We start from the raw sequence: 21,987 nt of genomic DNA on the forward strand, positions 1-21,987 counted from the left end.
GTAATACATGATGCACAGGGATCATCAAGGACAAGCTAGGGTTAGCTGCAATAAAGCAGCAGTTAAAACAAATAACAGAGGTTAAAATGAATAAAGGTAATTGAATAAATTAAAGGATAAGTAAATAATTGTAAAATACCACAACAGTGTCCAACGTTACGCCACGTTGCAACAGGCCCAACCACTACTCAACGTTACACCACGTGGCAGTAGTCCCGAGTGAAACCAGTTTACCCAAGTTATTAAAGGTTCACTAATCACGGTGAAGCTGGGAGTTCGCCCGTGACCGTGGGCACGGCTATTCGAATAGGTTATACTCTGATCCGAGGTGTACTACTGTACCCACAAGACACGACTCCACTACACTTGAACGTGCGTCGACATACCACCGTGGCATACCGGAAAGGAGACCGTGATAGGACCCATCACGTAACCCTCCCTATTTAATTGCACCGCACTTCAGGTTTCACCCTCTCCTTTACACCATGTCGGGCAGTCCCCTCTTGTGCCTTGGTAGATCTAGAAGCAGCAGAGGCTTTCGTTACACCATGATTGCCTGTCCATACTCCATCACGCCTACCCTTGCCTGGGTACGTCAAATAGTTCGAAGCCATGCTCCAAATCCCACCTTACCCATTTCGGCATGTGGTTAGCACTAAATTACTTCCAGGGTTTCCCGTGAACCGGTCCTTAATTGCCATGGGTGCGACTCTCAAAACCATGCACCCACAGCCCACCATTAGCAATATTTTAGTTGACATTAGCCCGAACCAGGTAATGAATCATTATTACAACTATTCAGAACTAAGCATGATTAAATGTGATCCCATGAGCTACTTGTTCTAAGCACGGCTAAGCATTGACCTAGGCCTAACTCTAATCATGTTACCCTTGGTCTAGCATAAATAAAGTTGGATAATCAATGTCATAATAATAAGGATTACCCGAAAAATAAATACAGTAAATATGCATAAACAATGCATATTTGAATAAACAAAGCAGGGAATTTGCAATAATAGGTTCAATATGATCAAAGATGAGTGCCACTTGCCATGCTCTGGTCCCTGGGGTACTTCGGCGACGATCTCGAAGTAAACTGGCTCTTCGGCGGGGTTCGAATCTAAGCGACAAAGCACAAAAATAAATAAAACAGGCACAAACTCTACTGAAATAGTGAAAGAAAGTATTTTTAATGGATTCTTGACAATTTTATGAATTTAATGAAATTTGAATGGACCTAAACGGAGACTAAATGAATTACTTATGAATTTTAGAAGTTTTCTAGTTTTTTAACTAAACAGAAAAGTCCTAAATCAATTATTGCGCAATTAATAGGGCTGCTGACGTCAACGAGGAGAGAGGGAGGCGGCGCCGATAGATGGGGTCCACCTGTCGGTGAGGGAGAGGGGGAAGGAGGGGCTGACACGCGGGCCCGGGGAGGACAGAGAGGAAGGGGAGTCTGGCGAGTGGGACCCGCCGGCCGGCGAGAAGGAAACAGAGAGGGGGAGGAGAGCGTGGCCGGCGGCGAACGACCCGAGCGGCGCGGCGGTGGCGCGACCCGACAGTGGCGATGACGGCGGGCACGATGGCGACGACGCAACCGGTGGCAACGATGCGGGACGGAGGCCGGCGGCAGATGCGTAGCACCGCGGCGGCACGACGGGAACGCCGGGCGGCTCGGGGAGGCAACGACGGCGCGACGAGCACGGCGATGCGGTGAACGGTGGCAACGCGGCGGTGACGACGAGGCAATGAGGGTGGCGGGTGATGACGCGACGGCGACGACCGGTGACTCGCGGCGCTCGACGGCGATGACGCGGCGAGGGCACAGCGGCGGTGGTGGAGGCAACACGAGAGGGAGGAGGGGAAGCGCTCACCGGCGGCGACGAAGACGGCGGCGCATTGGCGAGGGCGAGGCGGAGGTGGTGACGGCGTTCCGCGGTGGCGAACGGCGGCGATGCGTGAGATTGCACGCGACGGCGACGGAGGTTGGGGGCGGCGGTGGAACGGGAACGAGTGCGGCGGCGCGTGGCGACCGGGCTTTATGCGGAGGGGGGACCGGCTAGGGCGGAGGCGGTGGTTGGGGAGGAGACCGAGTCGGCGACGAGCCGGATTCGACGGTGGCGGTTGCGGCTGAGGAGTTGGAGTCGGTGGCGGCACGGCGCGGGGTCGGTTCGGCCGGGCGAGGGTGGCGAGGCGGACTTCGGCGGCACGCGGGCGCTAGGCCGAGGCGGTGGCGAGCGAGCTGGGCCGGCGGCTGGCGGCCTAGGCGGAGGGGGAGGCGCGCGGGGAGAGAAGGCTAGCTCGGCTGGGCCGGCCTGGAGGGAGAGGTGGGCCGGCTCGGCTAGGATGGCCCGGGAAGGAAGAGGGGAAAAAGAAAAAGGAAAAAGAAAAAGAGAGAGGAGGAAAATTGGACTTCGGCCCAATTTGAAAAGGAAGGCAAAAAAAGAAGGGAGAAAGGAGGGAAAAAGAAAAGCCCCACTTTTGCCGAATTTTAAATTAATTTGTTTGGCCAAATTTTATACTTCTTCAATTTGAGTTTAAGCCAATTTAATTAAATTAGTTTTTTTAGAGGGATTTTTCCTGAGTTAATTAAGCCAATTATTATTTATGAATTTCCTTTACGAATTTAGGCTTAGGATAAAACTTCGGGTGTGACAAACCTACCCCCCTTAAACGGAATCTCGACCCCGAGATTCGGAGGTGGTGGCAAAGAGGTGCGGATGGGCGGCCTTGAGCTCATCTTCTCTTTCCCATGTCGCTTCTTTTTCTGAGTGTGACTCCACTGAACTCTGCAGAATCTGATCACACAGTTCCAAGTCTTCCTTTCACTAGTTTCTAGAACCCGTGCTGGTTTTTCCACATAAGTCAGATCTTCCTGTAGATCGATGTGCTCGGAGTTGGTCTGTTCTTCAGGCACACGGAGACACTTCTTGAGCTGCGACACATGGAACATGTCATTGATTCCGGCCATGTTATCAGGGAGTTCTAACTGATACGCAACTTCTCCCATGCATTCCACTATTCGGTATGGTCCCATGAAACGTGGTGCCAACTTTCCTTTGGTTTGAAACCGGTGTACTCCTCGCAAAGGTGTGACGCGGAGGTACACATAGTCTCCTGCTTTGAAGGCTAAGTCCCTTCGATGATTATTTGCATAACTTTTCTGTCTGGTTTGGGCCGTTTTCAACCTTTCACGGATTATTCTGACTTTTTCTTCTGCCTGACTTAAAACTTCAGTCCCAAAGACTTGGTTTGATCCTAGAAGAGGGGTGGACGACACTTCCGACCATACAGAGCTTCAAAAGATGCCATCTGCAAACTGGCTTGGTAACTGTTGTTATAGGAGAATTCCGCATACGGTAAATTCTTATCCCATGCTCCGCGAAAGTCAAGAGCGCAAGCTCGGAGCATATCTTCAAGGATCTGGTTTACCCTTTCTGTCTGACCATCTGTCTACGGATAATAAGCTGTACTGAAATTCAGTCGGGTTCCCAATTCTTCCTGCAGCTTCTGCCAAAATTTCGAAGTAAACCGACTTCCTCGGTCAGAAACAATATTTTTAGGTACTCCATGTAGACACATGATCCTAGCCAAGTAAATCTCGGCTAGTCTCTTCTCTGAGTAAGTGGTGTGAACCGGTATAAAATGGGCGACCTTCGTCAATCGATCAACGATTACCCAAATCGAGTCATGACCGGTAGCCGTCCTTGGTAAACCAGTGATGAAATCCATCCCGATTTCTTCCCATTTCCATTCTGGAATCTGAAGGGACTACAACAGTCCTGCTGGCCTTTGGTGTTCTGCTTTGACTCGTTGACAAACATCGCACAAAGTGACATATTCTGCAATTTTTCTCTTCATACTGACCGACCAAAACTTTTTCTTGTGGTCCTGATACATTTTGGTACTTTCGGGATGAATAGAGTACTGGGTTTGATGAGCTTCCTAGAGTATCAACTCCTTTAACTCCTTGTTATCCGGTACGCACAACCTATTTCCCATCCAGATTGTCCCATGTTCATCTTATGAAAAATCACGAGCTTTACCAACTTGCATATTTTTCTTTAGCTCGGCTATCTCCGGATCATTTGCTTGGGATTGACGAACTTGATCCACCAAGGTGGGCTGCGCTTCTAGGGCTGCCACAAAACCTTCTTCGACTATACCCAAATTTAGTCGTTCAAAGTCCTGCTGTAACTGCTCACAAACTTCCATTGATACCGCAGCATTGCAGTAATTCTTCCGGCTTAAAGCATCTGCAACTATATTTGCTTTGCCCGGATGATAATGGATACTTAAATCATAGTCCTTGATCAATTCCAACCATCTTCGCTGGCGGAGGTTCAAATCCGGCTGTGTAAAGATATACTTTAAGCTCTTATGATCCGTATACACTTCACACTTGTTACCAATTAAGTAGTGTCGCTAGATTTTTAGGGCATGCACTACGGCTACTAGTTCCAAATCATGGGTCGGGTAGTTACCCTGATGCGGTCTCAACTGACGAGAGGCATAATGTAACATCCCAGCCCAAGGCTTAATAGGATTTGATAGATACTCATACCAACAAGTTGCAACTTCTTTTCCGGAAGCTTATCTCGAGGGAACTCCAAGGTTAAGTGTGCTTGGCCTGGAGCAATCTTGGTATGGTGACCGACCGGGAAGTCATTTCTCGGGTGCGCATGAGTGAGGACAAAGTGCGCAGAAAAGACATGTGTGTTGGTTGTGTGAGGGAAGTCTTGATGTCCTAGAGCACAGGCCCGACCTAGGGGTTCCTAGGGTTGGGGCGTGACACATAAGCAACCACCTTTCCTTCTTGCATTAGCACACATCCAAGCCCTGATCTGGATGCATCACAGTAAACCTGGAAGTCTTTCGTTTGATCTGGCAAAATCAACACGGGTGACTTTGCTTGAGCTATTCAAAACTCTTATCGCACTGAATTGACCATCTGAACTTCTCTTCCTTTTTCAACAACTATGTCATTGGCTTGGCTAGCTTAGAGAAATTCTCAATGAACCGGCGGTAATAGCCCGCAAGTCTTAAGAAACTCCTGATTTGGGAAACCTTCTTAGGCGGGGTCCACTTTGTTACTGACTCCACAGTGCTAGGGTCCACTGCTACACCTTGAGCATTGATCACATGACTAAGGAACTTCACTTCACGCAGCCAGAAATCACACTTGCTGAACTTGGCATACAACTGGTGTTCTCTTAGCTTCTCTAGCACGATCCGCAAATGTTGCTCGTGCTCTTCTTCTGACTTGGAGTAGATAAGAATGTCATCAATGAAGACAACCACACACTTATCCAGGTATTGCATGAACACCTTATTCATGAGATTCATGAAGAATGCCGGGGCATTAGTAAGTCCAAACGACATTACCGTACATTCATACAAGCCAGCCGTAGCGAGTAGTGAATGCCGTCTTGGACATATCTTCTTCCCGAATTGTCAACTGGTGATACCCTGATGTCAAATCGATCTTGGAGAAAACTTTTGCTCCCTTCAACTGATCAAACAGATCACCAATCCTTGGCGGAGGATACTTATTCTTGATGGTGACATCGTTCAAAGCACGATAGTCTACACACATTCTCTTAGTTTTGTCCTTCTTCTCAACAAAGATAACCAGGGCACCCCAAGGCGAGGTACTCGGTCGAATGTAACCTTTCTGAAGCTGTTCATCCACTTGCTTCTTCACTTCTGCCATCTCGTTGGCTACTATCCTGTAGGGTCTCTTATAGATCGGTGCAGTTCCCAGTACCAAATCGATACGGAACTCGATCTCTCTTTCTGGTGGCATCGTTGTGAGATCATCTGGAAACACCTCCGGATACTCACAAACCACTGGTATGTCTTCCAACTTCTTTTGATCTTTGACCGTTTTCGAGGGTTGCTCTGCAGCTTCCATCTGATTTCGCACTGTAGGTTGATCTCCCATTAACTAGACTCGCTACATGATGTAGGAAATTGGATAGATTAGCAAGCAAAAAGAAGGGACAATCCTTGTCAATGGGTAGCGGCAGGATGGCATAGCCTAGCGGCTCGGCAAGGCCGGCACGCGGCAGGTGGCAGCAAGCGGTGGCGGTATCACACCCAAAAATTTAGACCAATTTCTGACCAATAGCATGTATTAAATCTCAGTCTAGGAATCAGCCCGAGTACACACTATGAGAAATTGAATTCACAGTTTCACATCCTAAAAGCATATAGAAACAATTCTCTATCGAATGCAGTGGAAAAAGAAACAAAACTAATCCATCTAATCTTCAACTGATGAAGATGGTTCCACACCACAGGCATTCTCGACAGTAAACAAACCCTACTCCTGCAAACTAGCTCCTTCCAACTCAAGCTCTGGCTATTGCTCTGGTGGGGGAAAATTAAGCAGGACTGAGTAGAAACCAAAGTACTCAACATGTAGCACCCAAGAGAGCAAGATAATGAATGCAATTAGTAACAAGCAGAGTGTAGGGTTAGTTTGCACAAAGTGGCATTTAGCAAAAAAGGTAAATAAAATAGACTGAATAAAACAAAGTAAATATTGAAAATAATAATCCACTGTCCAACGTTACCCCACATTGCAATAGGTAGAAACTATACTATCCAACGTTACACCACGTTGCGATAGACCAAAACCACTGCCCAATGTTACACATCTCAACGAGTTTGGCAGTTCGCCCCATAATTGCGGGCACCGCTATTCGAATAGATATACTCTGATCAGAGGTGTGCAATTTTACCCGCAAGACATGACTCTCATAGCATTTTACCATGCCCCAACGTATCACCACAATACCTTAGTAAGGAAACCATGATGAGACCTTTCACCTAACCCTCTCTAGACAATCACACCACACTGCATGTTTCGCCCCCTTCTTTACACCAAGTCAGGTAGCCCACTCTTGCACCTAGGTGAATTTGAAAGGAGCATAGACCGTCGAGGGCTCCATCCATACTCCATCACACCCACCCTAGCCTAGGTACATCGAAGAGGGACAAGCTAGACTACGGGTCTCAGCGTTGCCCACTCTGGTTTGTGGTTAGTACGTGTAAGACTTCCAAAATTTCCTGAGAACCAGTCCTTAATTGCTATGGGCATGACTATGAAAACCATGCATCCACAGCCCACCATAAGTAATATTTTAGTTCTCATTAACCCTTACCGGTTAATTCATCATAATCAAGAACTATTAAAGTCTAGCATTAATTAAATAATGACCCATGAGCTAACTAACTAAGCAAGGCTAAGCATTGTATAAGCCTATTTCAAATCAAATTAACCCTAGGATGACAGTAATAATAAACAAGAATCAACGAATAAATAAAGATAATTGCCCAATAGATAAATAAATAAAGTAAAATTACATAAAATAATGCATGTTTGAACTTAAAACGGAGAATTTATAATCATGGGATCAACATGTTCAAGGATGGGGTGCCACTTGCCTTGCTCTGACCCATGAGGAACTTCGGCGATGACTTCGAGAAAAACCGGCTCACTAACGAGCTCATAACCTACGATAAACGGAGCAAACAGGCAAAAACAAGCTATAAAACTACTTAAACAAATAAAAACCTATGTTTAATTGATTCTTGGCATTTTTCTAGATTTAATGAAATTTGAATGGACTAAAACAGAGAATAGATGAATTAGCTATGAATTTTAAAAGTTAACTATGTTTTTAACTAACAGAAAACGTTAAATGCATTTGTTGCACAATAATTAGAGTGCTGTCACGCCCAGAAATTTACACCAATTTCTGAACAATAGCATGTATTAAATCTTGGTCCAGGAGTCAGCTTGAGTACACGCTATGACAAATCGAATACACAGTTCCATGACTTAAAAACAAATAAAAAAATAGTTTATTGAAATGTAGCGGAAAAGAACCAAACTAAAACTCCGACTACCTAATCTTCAGCTAGCGAAGACTTATCCACACCACGGACACTCTCGACGGCAGATGAACCTTCACCCTTCCGAGCGACCTTCTTCTGACTCACTGGCTCTTGGTACTCAACAAGTAACACTCGGAAAAGGAGAATAATTGAATGCATTTGGATATCAAGGATATGCTAACATTAGTTTGCACAAAGCGGCATTTATTTAGCAAGACAATAGATAAAATAGACCGAATAAAAAGTCAAGTAAATATTTAAAATACACATCCACTGTCCAACATTACACCACATTGCAATAGGTCCAAACCACTATCCAACGTGAAACCACGTAGCGATAGGGTCAACCCTCTGTCCAACATTACACCATGTTGCGACAGACCCAAACCACTGCCCATCGTTACACCACATTGCGGCAGGGTCAAACCAGTTCCAAATTCATGAGGTTATTAAAAGTTTGACTAATCCCAGCGAATCTGTCAGTTCACCCCTTAACCATAGGCACGCTATTCAAATAGTTTTTGTCAACGATTGATGTCACCAATAAACTTATAGGGTGGCAATTAGGCTCAGAACTCGATGGTTAGGATGAAGCAGAAGGCAATTTACCCAGGTTCAAGCTTTCGGCTATGCAAGATAATACATTAATCCTGCTTGGCGATGGTATTGAATAACTGTGGAACCATCCCCTGGTGAGGTGCCCCGTACCCCCTTATATAGTGGGGGGATGTTGACGCTGAAAGTAATATTCAACGGTCACACACGTCAACCTGAGAATCAATCTTAGACTACTCCAGTGCAGGACCTAATAAATAGAAATACTGGACGTGCCAGTCAGTTCGATCCGGTAACTAAAAAGATATAACATGCAAAGCAGTTAACCCTGAAATCGCTATCGGTCGGGTAGCCGCTACCGTCCCAGTGTCAAGCCCAGAAATTCCTCACATGAATTTCTGAACTTAATTGTGTATTAAATCCCTGTCCAGGACCAGCCAGGGTACACAAAAAGACAATGTTGATTACATAACCAGCGTTCTTAGAAACAACTGAAAATTACACTTATTCTAACGGAAATGCAGCGGAAAGGAAAAGGTCGACTAGCTCCAGCGGGTACGGCTCCAGTCCACAGGCAACGCTTTGACGGCGGAATAGCTCACTCCTGAGAGGCACCTCCATCGGACTCGACTTCAAGCTCTAGGGTGGGAAAGTTAAGCAAGGCTGAGTACAAACCACCGTACTCAACAAGTAACACGGACAAGGGGGAAATAAATGATGCATAGGGATTCACAAGGACAGGCTAAGGTTAGTTGCAATAAAGCAGCAGTTAAACAAATAACAGAGATTAAAAAGAAATACAGGTAATTAAATACAGTAAAGGATAAGTAAATGACAGTTGTAAAGTACCACAACACTGTCCAACGTTACACCACGTTGCAAGAGGCCCAACCACTACTCAACGTTACACCACGTTGCAGTAGTCCCGAGTGAGAAACCAATTACCCAAGTTATTAAAGGTTCACTAATCACAGTGAAGCTGGGAGCTCGCCCGTAACCGTGGGCACGGCTATTCGAATAGTTTATACTCTGATCAGAGGTGTACTACTGTACCCACAAGACACGACTCCACTACACTTGAACGTGTGCTGACATACCACCATGGTATACCGGAAAGGAGACCGTGATAGGACCCGTTACACAACCCTCCCTATTTAATCGTACCACACTTCAGGTTTCACCCCCTCCTTTACACCAAGTCGGGCAGTCCCCTCTTGTGCCTTGGCAGATCCGGAAGCAGCAGAGGATTTCGTTACACCACGATTGCCCGTCCATACTCCATAACGCCTACCCTTGCCACGGTACGTCAAATAGTTCGAAGTCATGCTTCAAATCCCACCTTACCCATTTCGACATGTGGTTAGCACTTAATTACTTCCAGGGTTTCCCGTGAACCGGTCCTAAATTACCATGGGTGCGACTCTCAAAACCATGCACCCACAGCCGACCATTATCAATATTTTAGTTGACATTAACCCGAACCGGGTAATGAATCATTATCTCAGCTATTCAGAACTAAGCATGATTAATTGTGATCCCATGAGCTATTTGTTCTAAGCACGGCTAAGCATTAACCTAAGCCTAACTCTAATCAATTTACCCCTGGTCCAGCATGGATAAAGTTGGATAAACAGCGGCATAATAATAAGGTTTACCCGAAGAAAATAAATACAGTAAATACTTTAATCAAAACAATGCATATTTGAATTAATAAAGCGGGGGATTTGCAACAATGGGTACAATATGATCAAAAATGAGTGTCACTTGCCTTGCTCTGGCCCTTGGGGAACTTCGGCGACGAACTCGAAGTAAACCGGCTCTTCGGCGGGGTCCGAATCTAAGCGACAAAGCACAAAAATAAATAAAACAGGCACAAACTCTACTGAAACAGCAAAAGAAACTATTTTTAATGGATTCTTGACAATTTTATGAATTTAATGAAATTTGAATGGACCTAAACAGAGACTAGATGAATTACTTATGAATTTTAGAAGTTTTCTGGGTTTTTAACTAAACAGAAAAGTCCTAAATCAATTATTGCGCAATTAATGGGGCTGCTGACGTCAGCGAGGAGAGAGGAGGCTGACGGCTGACAGGTGGGGACCACCTGTCGGTGAGAGAGAGGGGGAGGGAGAGACTGACACGCGGGCCTGGGGAGGAGAGAGAGGAAGGGAGGGCGCGGTGTGACTCACGAGTGGGGCCCACTCGTCAGTGAGGCTGGAACAGAGAGGAGGGGAGAACGTGGCCGGCGGCAGGAGCGACGGGCGGCGCGGCGGCGGCGGTGCACGGCGACGGCGCGACGGCGACAACGGCGGCAGCGCATGGCGCGGGACCGAGCGTGGGTGCACGGCGACGACGTCACGACGGCGACGACCGGCGACAAGCGCGGGTGCGGACGAGCGCGGGCGGCGGCAGCTAGACGACGGCGTCGCGAAGTCGACGACGACCATAGCGAGTGGCGGCGTGGAGCAGCTTTGCACGCATCTGGTGACGGCGTGCGGCACGGCGGCGGTCGGCCGGGAAGGGGGAGAGAGAGGGGAGAAGGAAGGGGATTCTCACCGGCGGCGGCGAACACGCGGGCGAGTCGGCGAGATCGAGGCGAAGGTGGCGACGCGGGTAGGAGCGGAAGATCGGCGGTGGCGACGAAGATCGATCGGTGACGGTGAGGAGACCGGGCGCGACGGCGACCGGGCGGCGAAGGAATGCGCAGCGCTGGGGAGACTCCCTGGTCGGCGACAGCGAGGCGGAGGCGGTGACGCAGCTGGACGACAACGACCGGCGTCCGGCGATAGCGCGGCGACGACTCGAGCGGAGGCGGAAAGTGGGCGACGGCGCGCGGCGGCTCGGGATTTATAGAGTGACGGCGCCGGCTAGGGCGGGCGGAGGTTGGAGACCGAGTCGGGCACGACGCGGTCTCGGCGGCGACCGTTGCGGCGGCGGCGTGGACTCGGACTCGGCGCGACGGGATGCGGCGCGGGCTGGCGCGGAGGCGGGGTTTCGGTCGCTGATAGGTGGGCCCCACCTGTCAGTGGTACGAGGGAGGAGGGAGCGGCGACGGACTTCGCGGCGCGGGCGAACGAGCGAGCTGGGCCGAGGCAGCGGCCCAGGCGGGGGCGCGCGCGGGGAGGAGACCGGAGCCGGTCGGCGGGGCCGGGCGAGGGGAAATGGGCCGGCTCGGCTGGGCCGGCCCGGGAAGGAAGGAGAAGAAAAAGTAAAAAGGAAAAAGAAAAGGAAGGGAGGAAAATTGGACTTCGGCCCAATTTGAGAAGGAAGGAAAAAGAAAGGAAAAAGGAGGGAAAAAGGAAAACCCCACATTTGCCGAATTTTAAATTAATTTGTTTGATCAAATTTTATACTTCTGCAATTTGAATTTAAATCCAGTTAGTCGATTTGCGAGCCTCGATTTGAATAAATTAAGTTCTTTTAAAGGGATTCTTCCTGAGCTAATTAAGCCAATTGTTATTTACGAATTCCTTTTTACGATTTAAGGCTTAGGACAAAACTCCGGGTGTGACACCCAGGGCCCTAGCCGATAGATTAGACGATCGGCTTTATAGGAATTTTGTGATAAATGTTTTAAATATGCCCAATCGGCTGAGTTAGAAGCAGGATAAATACCGAATAAACCAACCAGCCAATTAATCTTAAAAGATCGGACCGAACCGAGACAATCTTAAGATTAATCAGCCGATCGGACCGCTTCAACATTTATCGTATGTGAAATCATCAGCCGATATGGTGCTAAATATATAATTACATGTAAACTTGACTGCTATAATAATTGTCAACATAAAACAATAACAACCAAGATCACACGTGCCCAACCTAGATCTAGAAGATCGAACCCAATCGAGACAGTACAGATCTAAACATAGCTGTCACGCCCAGAAATTCCTCACACGAATTTTTGAACTTAATTGTGTAATAAATCCCTGTCCAGGACCAGCCAGGGTACACAAAAAGACAATGTTGATTACATAACCATCGTTTTTAGAAACAACTGAAAATTTACACTTATTCTAGCGGAAATGCAGCGGAAAGAAAAAAGGTAGACCAGCTCCAGCGGGTACGGCTCCAGTCCGCAGGCAACGCTTCGACGGCGGAACAGCTCACTCCTGAGAGGCACCTCCATCGGACTCGACTTCTAGCTCTGGGGTGGGAAAGTTAAGCAAGGCTGAGTACAAACCACCGTACTCAACAAGTAACACGGACAAGGGGGAAAAATGAATGATGCATAGGGATTAACAGGGACAGGCTAGGGTTAGTTGCAATAAAGCAGCAGTTAAACAAATAACAGAGATTAAAAGAATAAAGGTAATAGAATACATTAAAGCATAAGTAAATAACAGTTGTAAAATACCACAACACTGTCCAACGTTACACCACGTTGCAACAGGCCCAACCATTACTCAACGTTACACCACGTTGCAGTAGTCCCGAGTGAGAAACCAATTACTCAAGTTATTAAAGGTTCACTAATCACAGTGAGGCTGGGAGCTCGCCCGTAACCGTGGGCACGGCTATTCAAATAGTTTATACTCTGATCAGAGGTGTACTACTGTACCCACAAGACACGACTCCACTACACTTGAACGTGCGCCGACATACCACCATGGTATACCAGAAAGGAGACCGTGATAGGACCCGTTACACAACCCTCCCAATTTAATCGTACTACACTTCAGGTTTCACCCCCTCCTGTACACCAAGTCGGGTAGTCCCCTCTTATGCCTTGGCACATCCGGAAGCAGCAGAGGCTTTCGTTACACCACGATTGCCTGTCCATACTCCATCACGCCTACCCTTGCCACGGTACGTCAAATAGTTCGAAGTCATGCTTCAAATCCCACCTTACCCATTTCGGCATGTGGTTAGCACTTAATTACTTCCAGGGTTTCCCGTGAACCGGTCCTTAATTGCCATGGGTGTGACTCTCAAAACCATGCACCCACAACCCACCATTATCAATATTTTAGTTGGCAGTAACCCGAACCGGGTAATGAAACAATATCTCACCTATTCAGAACTAAGCATTATTAATTGTGATCCCGATGAGCTATTTGTTCTAAGCACGGCTAAGCATTAACCTAAGCCTAACTCTAATCAAGTTACCCCTGGTCCATCAACGAATAAAGTTGGATAAACAACGGCATAATAATAAGGTTTACCCGGAAAATATCATACAGTAAATACTTTAATTAAAGCAATGCATATTTGAGTTAATAAAGCGGGAAATTTGCAATAATGGGTTCAATATGATCAAGGATGAGTGTCACTTGCCTTGCTCTGGCCCTTGGGGAACTTCGGCGACGAACTCGAAGTAAACCGGCTCTTCGGCGGGGTCCGAATCTAAGCGACAAAGCACAAAAATAAATAAAACAGGCACAAACTCTACTGAAATAGCAAAAGAAAGTATTTTTAATGGATTCTTGACAATTTTATGAATTTAATGATATTTGAATGGACCTAAACGGAGACAAGATGAATTACTTATGAATTTTAGAAGTTTTCTGGGTTTTTAGCTAAACAGAAAAGTCCTAAATCAATTATTGCGCAATTAATGGGGCTGCTGGCGTCAGCGAGGAGAGAGTAGGCTGACGGCTGACAGGTGGGGACCACCTGTCGGTGAGAGAGAGGGGGAGGGAGAGACTGACACGCGGGCCCGGGGAGGAGAGAGAGGAAGGGAGGGCGCGGTGGCGACTGACGAGTGGGGCCCGCTCGTCAGCGAGGCTGGAAGAGAGAGGAGGGGAGCGCGTGGCCGGCGGCGGGAGCGGCGGGCGGCGTGGCGGCGGCGGCGCACGGCGACGGCGACGACGGCGATGACCGGCGTCCGGCGGCAGCGCGTGGCACGGGACCGAGCGCGGGTGCACGGCGACGACGGCACGACGGCAACGACCGGCGACGAGCGCGGGTGCGGACGGGCGCGGGCGGCGGCGGCTTGACGACGGCGTCGCGAAGGCGACAACGACCGCAGCGAGTGGCGGCGAGGACGAGCTCCGCACCTGTCCGGCGACGGCGTGCGGCTCGGCGACGCTCGGCCGGGAAGGGGGAGAGAGAGGGGAGGAGGAAGGGGACTCTCACCAGCGGCGGCGAACACGCGGGCGAGTCGGCGAGATCGAGGCGGAGGTGGTGACGCGGGTAGGAGCGGGAGATCGGTGGGCGACGGTGAGGAGACCGGACGCGGCGGCGACCGGGCGGCGAAGGAGCGCGCGGTGCTGGGGAGGCTCCCTGGCGGCGACGAGGGCGGCAGCAGGTCGGCAACAGCGAGGCGGAGGTGGTGACGCAGCTGGACGGCGACGACCGGCGGCTGGCGGCGAGATCTACTGGCGGCGGCGAACGACGACAGCGCGGCGGTGGCTCGGGCGGAGGCGGAAAGTGGGCGACGGCGCGCGGCGGCTCGGGATTTATAGGGTGGCGGCGCCGGCTAGGGCGGGCGGAGGTTGGAGACCGTGTCGGGCGCGACGCGGTCTCGGCGGCGGCCATTGCAGCGGCGGCGGTTGCGGCGGCGGCACGGACTCGGACTCAGCCCGGCGCGGTGCGGCGCGGCGCGGGGAGGCGGTCGCTGACAGGTGGGCCCCACCTGTCAGTGGCGCGAGGGAGGAGGGAGGCGGCGCGGACTCGCGGTGTGGGCAAGCGGGCGAGCTGGGCCGGGCGGCAGCCCAGGCGGGGCGCGCGCGGGCGGGGGAAGAGACCGGAGCCGTCGGCTAGGCCGGCCGAGGGGAAATGGGCCGGCTCGGCTGGGCCGGCCCGGGAAGGAAGGAAAAAAATAAAAAGGAAAAAGAAAAGGAAGGGAGGAAAATTGGACTTCGGCCCAATTTGAGAAGGAAGGGAAAAAGAAAGGAAAAAGGAGGGAAAAAGGAAAACCCCAGTTTTGCCGAATTTTAAATTAATTTGTTTGGCCAAATTTTATACTTCTGCAATTTGAATTTAAATCTAGTTAGTCGATTTGCGAGCCTCAATTTAAATTAATTAAGTTCTTTCAAAGGGATTCTTGCTGAGTTAGTTAAGCCAATTGTTATTTACGGATTTCTTTTTACGATTTAAGGCTTAGGACAAAACTCCGGGTGTGACAATAGCCACGCATAACGTCAGATGAATATTATAGCATGCGTAATGAGATGACAAACCAGCGTAATCTATCAACGAATGTATTAAATTCGACCGATCGGATAGGTTTCTGTAGACAGATCGTACCAAACATACATAGATCAGACTGTCACACCCGGAGTTTTGTCCTAAGCCTCAAATCGTAAAAGAAATCCGTAAATAACAATCGGCTTAATTAACTCAGGCAGAATCCCTCTAAAAGAACCTAATTTAATTAATTCGAGGCTCCCAAATCGACTAACTGGATTTAAATTCAAATTGCAGAAGTATAAAATTTGGCCAAACAAATTAATTTAAAACTTGGCAAAAATGGGGTTTTCCTTTTTCCCTCCTTTTTCCTTTCTTTTTCCCTTCCTTCTCAAATTGGGCCGAAGTCCAATTTTCCTCCCTTCCTTTTCTTTTTCCTTTTTTCTTTTTCCTCTCCTCCTTCCCGGGCCAGCCCAGCCAAGCCGGCCCATCTTCCCGCTCGGCCGGCCCAGCCGACCGGCCTTCTCCCGCGCGCGGGCTGCCCTCCCCCGCCTGGGCCGCCACCCGGCCCAGCTCCCGCGCCACGCTCGCCCGCGAGTCCGCGCCGCCTCCCTCCTCCCTCGCGCCACTGACAGGTGGGGCCCACCTGTCAGGGACCGAGTCCCGCCAGCCCGCGCGCCCGCGCCGAGTCCGAGTCCGCGCCGCCGCCGCAACCGCCGCGGCCGAGACCGCGTCGTGCCCGACCCGGTCTCCAACCTCCGCCCCGCCCTAGCCGGCTCTGCCACCCTATCAATTCCGAGCCGCCGCGCGCCGTCGCCCACTTTTCCTCTCCGCCCGAGTCGCTGTCGCGCCGTCGCTGTTCGCCGCCGCCATTCAATCTCGCTGCCGTCCGCCCGTCGTCGCCGTCCAGCCGCATCATCACCTCCGCCTCGTCGTCGCCGACTTGTTGCCGCCCCGTCATCGCCGGTGAACATCCCCCAGCGCTGCGCATTCCTTCGTCGTCCGGTCGCCGCCGCGTCCGACCTCCTCACCGTCGCCAACCGATCTCCGCCGCCACCGCCGAGCTTCCGCTCCTACCCGCGTCGCCACCTGCGCTTCGATCTCGCTGACTCGTCCGCACGGTCGCCGCCGCCGGTGAGAGTCCCCTTCCTCCTCCCCTCTCTCTCTTCCTTCCTAGCCGACCGCCGCCGAGCCGCACGCCATCGCCGGATGTGTGCGGAGCTCGTCCTCGCCACCACCCGCTGCTGTCGTCGTCGCCTTCGCGACGCCGTCGTCAAGCCGCCGGCACCCGCGCCCGTCCGCGTCCGTGCTCGTCGCCTGGTCATCGTCGTCGCGCTAGTCCGTCGCCGCCGCCTTGCTCGGTTGGGCCGCGTGCCGTCTCGGTTGTCCGCCGCGCGCCGTCGCCGGTCGCCGGTCGTCGCCGTCACGCCGTCGTCGCTGTCGCGCAATCGTCGCCGTGCCGTGCACCGTCGCCATGCGTCGCCGCTGTTGCCGCCGCCCGCTCCCGCCACCGGCCGCGCTCACCTCCCCCTCTCTGTTTCCCCCCCCCCTCGCTGACGAGCAGGCCCCACTCGTCAGCCGACCGCTTTCCCCTACCTTCTTCTCTCTCCTCCCCGGGCCCGCGTGTCAGTCTCTCCCTCCCCATCTCCCTCACCGACAGGTGGTCCCCACCTGTCAGCCGTCAGCGCTCCTCTCTCCTCGCTGATGTCAGCAGCCCCATTAATTGCGCAATAATTGATTTAGGACTTTTCTGTTTAGCTAAAAAACCCAGAAAACTTCTAAAATTCATAAGTAATTCATCTAGTCTCTGTTTAGGTCTATTCAAATTTCATTAAATTCATAAAATTGTCAAGAATCCATTAAAAATACTTTCTTTTGCTGTTTCAGTAGAGTTTGTGCCTGTTTTATTTATTTTTGTGCTTTGTCGCTTAGATTCGGACCCCGCCGAAGAGCCGGTTTACTTCGAGATCGTCACCGAAGTTCCCCAGGAACCAGAGCAAGGCAAGTGACACTCATCTTTGATCATATTGAACCCAGTATTGCAAATTCCCTGCTTTGTTTATTCAAATATGCATTGTTTTAATTAAAGTATTTACTGTATTTAATTACCTGTACTCTTTTTAATCTCTGTTATTTGTTTAACTGCTGCTTTATTGCAACTAACCTTAAGCCTATCCTTGTTAATCCCTTTGCATCATTTATTTCTCCCTTGTCCGTGTTACTTGTTGAGTACGGTGGTTTGTACTCAGCCTTGCTTAACTTTCCCCACCAGAGCTAGAAGTTGAGTCCGATGGAGGTGTCTCTCAGGAGTGAGCTGATTCGCCGTCGAAGCTTTGCTTGTGGACTGGAGCCGTACCCGCTGGAGCTAGTCTACCTTTTTCTTTCCGCTGCATTTCTGCTAGAATAAGTGTAATTTTCAGTTGTTTTTAAGAACGATGGTTATGTAATCAACATTGTCTTTTTGTTTACCCTGGCTGGTCCTGGCCTGGGATTTAATACACAATTAAGTTCAGAAATTTGTGTGAGGAATTTCTGGGCGTGACACAGACCTAACCGAGACAATATGCAATCTAGCACGATATGACCATAGAAACATGAAGATCAATGAGATTAACAAACAAATCAATAGATTACTCAAGATAATGCTGGCTAGAACTCCAGCGATAAGCCTATATGAGTCCCCGATCCAATCTGACAATGCGGATCCAGCAAACCAGACTGATCGTACCAAACCAAGATAGAACCAGGCCAACTAGAACAACGTTAACAGATTGAAAAAAGGAGTTCATAGAGACTTGAACGAGCACTAATACTACTTCAAGTTAAACTAGATCAAAGCAGTAATAGAAATCAGCCCGCCGATCAACCAAGCAGAAGATCGGACTTAACCGAGACAACTATGTCTTAGTTGATCGACGGGTTTTAATGAACTAGAACTTAAATTGTGAAGCTGACAAACCCCACACCGAATGCTCAACCAAGTCGAAGGTTTTGAGGCGCTGTGCCAAATTGAACTGATCTGCTGATAATTTACATGGACCCCGGGCACACATATTTATAGCCCCGCGTATTAACCAACCTATCCGAATAAGAAACCGCTACTAACTAACTTACATTGTTCGGACTCTAAGTAATACAAGAATCCTAACCAAATTCTAAGACTGAATCCATCTCTAAACCTTGGGTTCGATCGGACTCCAATTCCTATCCGATTCGGACCCCATCCGCTGCAGCCATATCGCGTCCAATTTCCCGCCCCTAGCCGATTCGCTTTCTCTTAGCCGATTCGGTTTTTAGCTGTGTTTCAATTCGTCCCGACGATTTGCTAAAATCTGGCGTTCATACATGCCCCCCAATTTCGGAATAATTCATTATTCTAAAATTCCCTCTTTTGCAACTGATCTCCTCTATCGGCTCTTACTTTAGTAACTGTACAGTCTCAACAGATCCCTTGTTTTAGCACGCTGCGCTAACCGTCATCTTCACTAGCTTGGGTTATAGGCTTCTATTCCTTCTAGACTTAGACACTTCTTGCCATCGCATTGATATCCTTCCTTCTCGAGCTCTCGCGATCTCTGGAGCACACATTTTCCCGCTCCCCATTCGTCATCAATCCACAACGACCTCCGAGACCTGCCTCGACCCCTCACTGAGGAATCACTTCGCCGGTTCGACCACCGTCATGCATGGCTTCCTTGAGCACCTCCCCGTTGGCGGACGCTGCCATCTTCGAAATCCCTGAGGTAACCCTCTTATTCCTTCTCTTCCCACTGTACCACAGTTTCCATCCGTACGCCTTTGTTTTAGCCCTTCTATTTATAACCTAGGGTTTACTGTTTATCTTTGGCCTTTACTCCATCCCAACCTATTAGCCGATCATATTATCATCAAAATTGGCCTCTTTAATTCTTCAATATACTCACAGAAACCCTTCTGTTTTTTCTTCTTCCTATCCCAGAATCAGAAATCACAGATCCTCATCTCCTGCCCCAATGCCCTTTCTTCTTTCTTGGGCCATTGGGAAACCCTGATCCAACCGATATCATTTGCTCAGAAGCCCTTAGAATCCCCTTCAAGAATGCCTATCTCAACACCTCACATTGGACCCAATCTTTTAGCTCCTTTCCATCTCCTCTATCCGGCTAGAGGAACTGGCATAATAGAGTCTATAAAGCCAATGGGACTCAATGGGAAGAACTAGAGATAAGACACTGTATCGGCCTTTATCAGAGACGGAGAAAGACGAGGCTTTGCTGACTGGAGCCTACTACTTTTGGCCTGATGCACTGAACGCGTTCCTCTTCGGGCACGGGCCGATGACCCCCACACTAATGGACGTGGTCATGCTCACCGGCCTCAATATTACCACCACCAGCAACCCCTACAGACTTAGGCACAACTTTCAACATCGGCTGCAGATGAATGGAGCTGGTGGATGGAGCAAATACATCGAGAGCCATTGAAAACCAAGCGGGTCAGTTGATCACCGAGAGCACAGCGCATTCCTCAACCTATGGCTTGAATGGTTTGTATTCTGTGGTCAGACTCTCGGGACCACTACTAATATGGAATGCTTGGCAGCACACCTAGCCGATGGCAACATCCTTCTTTTAGGCCGATTTTACTAGGTGCAGTATATCAGATGCTACACCAAGTTTCCTCGAAGCTCTCGGCTGGGCAACCTGTTGAGCATGTGGCTGGCCCATGGTGGTTTCTGCAACATTGGCTGAGGTTGTATTTTCCAAAGTTTTAGAACTCTCGCCTCTCACCAAATGCAGATTCCCATGAGACTATCAAGAATCAGAGTCCCTGTCACCCGAAGATGCATGTCATTTGGAGAAGCTCTCTCTTCCTTCCCTGGCGACCGAATATCTTCTATTCGATTAGCCCACATCTTCAGCATTTGTTACCTGGGTTGCGATTGGAATGGTTGCACTTGGTTTACCTACAACGGTTCTACTGAGTTTGAGGTCCCAAGCACTCTGGTTCTCAGAGAAGTCTTCTCACGCAAGTGTTTCTGGGAAACATTTATGACTGCTGCCACACCCTGTTTACTCCCAGTGATCTTTCATATGGGCAGACTGGCCAAGTCTTCGTATGAGTTCTACGTCACGCCCTGAGTTTTACCCAAGCCAAGAATTAATTAAATAATACATTAAAAATAATTTGTTAATTAAAGTTTAAGAGAAAACCCTATGTAAATTAATTTAATTTAATTTGAAGCTTTTTCGATATTCTAAAATGTCCCGAAAAGTATTTTAAATTATTAACAGGATTTAAATTTGAATTTCAGTAAATAAAATTTGCTTTAATAAACTTAATAAAAATCGGCAAAATTGGAGGCAATTTCTTTTTTTTCCCTCCTTCCTTTTTTTTCTTTTTTCCCTCTTTCTTTTTCCTTTTCCCTTTTCTTTTTCTCTTTTCCTTTTTTTTCCTTCCTAGCCGAACTCCCAACTCCCTCACCTCCCTGGTGCGATCTCCTCCTCCTCTCCCCCATGTGCACGATCTCCACCAACCTCACCTCACCTGTCGTACTCTCCACCTCCACCTCCGCTGTGTGTGTTCTCCCTTCCCCCTCCACAGCCGTGAGCAGACACCTTTCCACCTCCTCTCTCACATAAAAACTAATCCCAATCAATTAGGACTCTATTCCTTATCTCTTTTGAAACATTATCTATTCCTTATTAATAGGGGATGGTTAACTAGATATATCTCTAGCTCTCCCCTATAAATACCACCTAGAGCCTTGCCTCTTTCCCCCGTCTCCCTCTCCCGTGCACCTCTAGCCGCCTCTTGCGCCTCCGATACAGCTGTGCCGCCCCCTATCCAGCAGCTGCGCCGCAAACCGCTAGCATCCTTGCTGCATCCCTGTTCGCAGCAGCGAAAGCCGATCTAATCTGTCGCTGATCTTCTAGTTCGCATATATTTTATTCTTGCGAATCAATCTAAATTAATCCACTGTTAAATTGTTTAGGTTTCCTAGCCAAACAGCAAGTAACAACTGCAATCCACCAAATCTCAGGTTCGTGTACGTTTTACTCATGCGAATCAATCTATCCTTGATCTACAGTTTAATTGCTTAGATTTTCTAATCTAATTAGCTAGCATGAGATTGATCTACAGTGCGAAGTCAAATTTTGTATGTGGATTGGTTTTATGTTAAATTTGTTTAGTTTCTAGTTTAGCGAGTCGTTAAATCTCGATTTAACGGGTCGTTAACTCCTGTCATTATTCCGCTAACAGTTCACGGTTTCACGTATTGGATCTGATTCGTCGTACCAATCTCCGATTCATGCGCGTTTTGGTTCTGTCATGCGAAGGTGCGTTCTGTTCGCAATTTCCCGAGTCGCGCCCAACCCGCGCTCGAACTCCCCATTGTCTCCCTGTCCTCCTGGCCCAACCAGCCGGCCCACTCCCTTGTTTCTTCCCCTCTTTTCTGTAGGTCGGCCC

The sequence above is a fragment of the Oryza brachyantha genome, chromosome 12 (assembly GCF_000231095.2).
Source record: "Oryza brachyantha chromosome 12, ObraRS2, whole genome shotgun sequence".
Classification (NCBI taxonomy): Eukaryota; Viridiplantae; Streptophyta; class Magnoliopsida; order Poales; family Poaceae; genus Oryza; species Oryza brachyantha.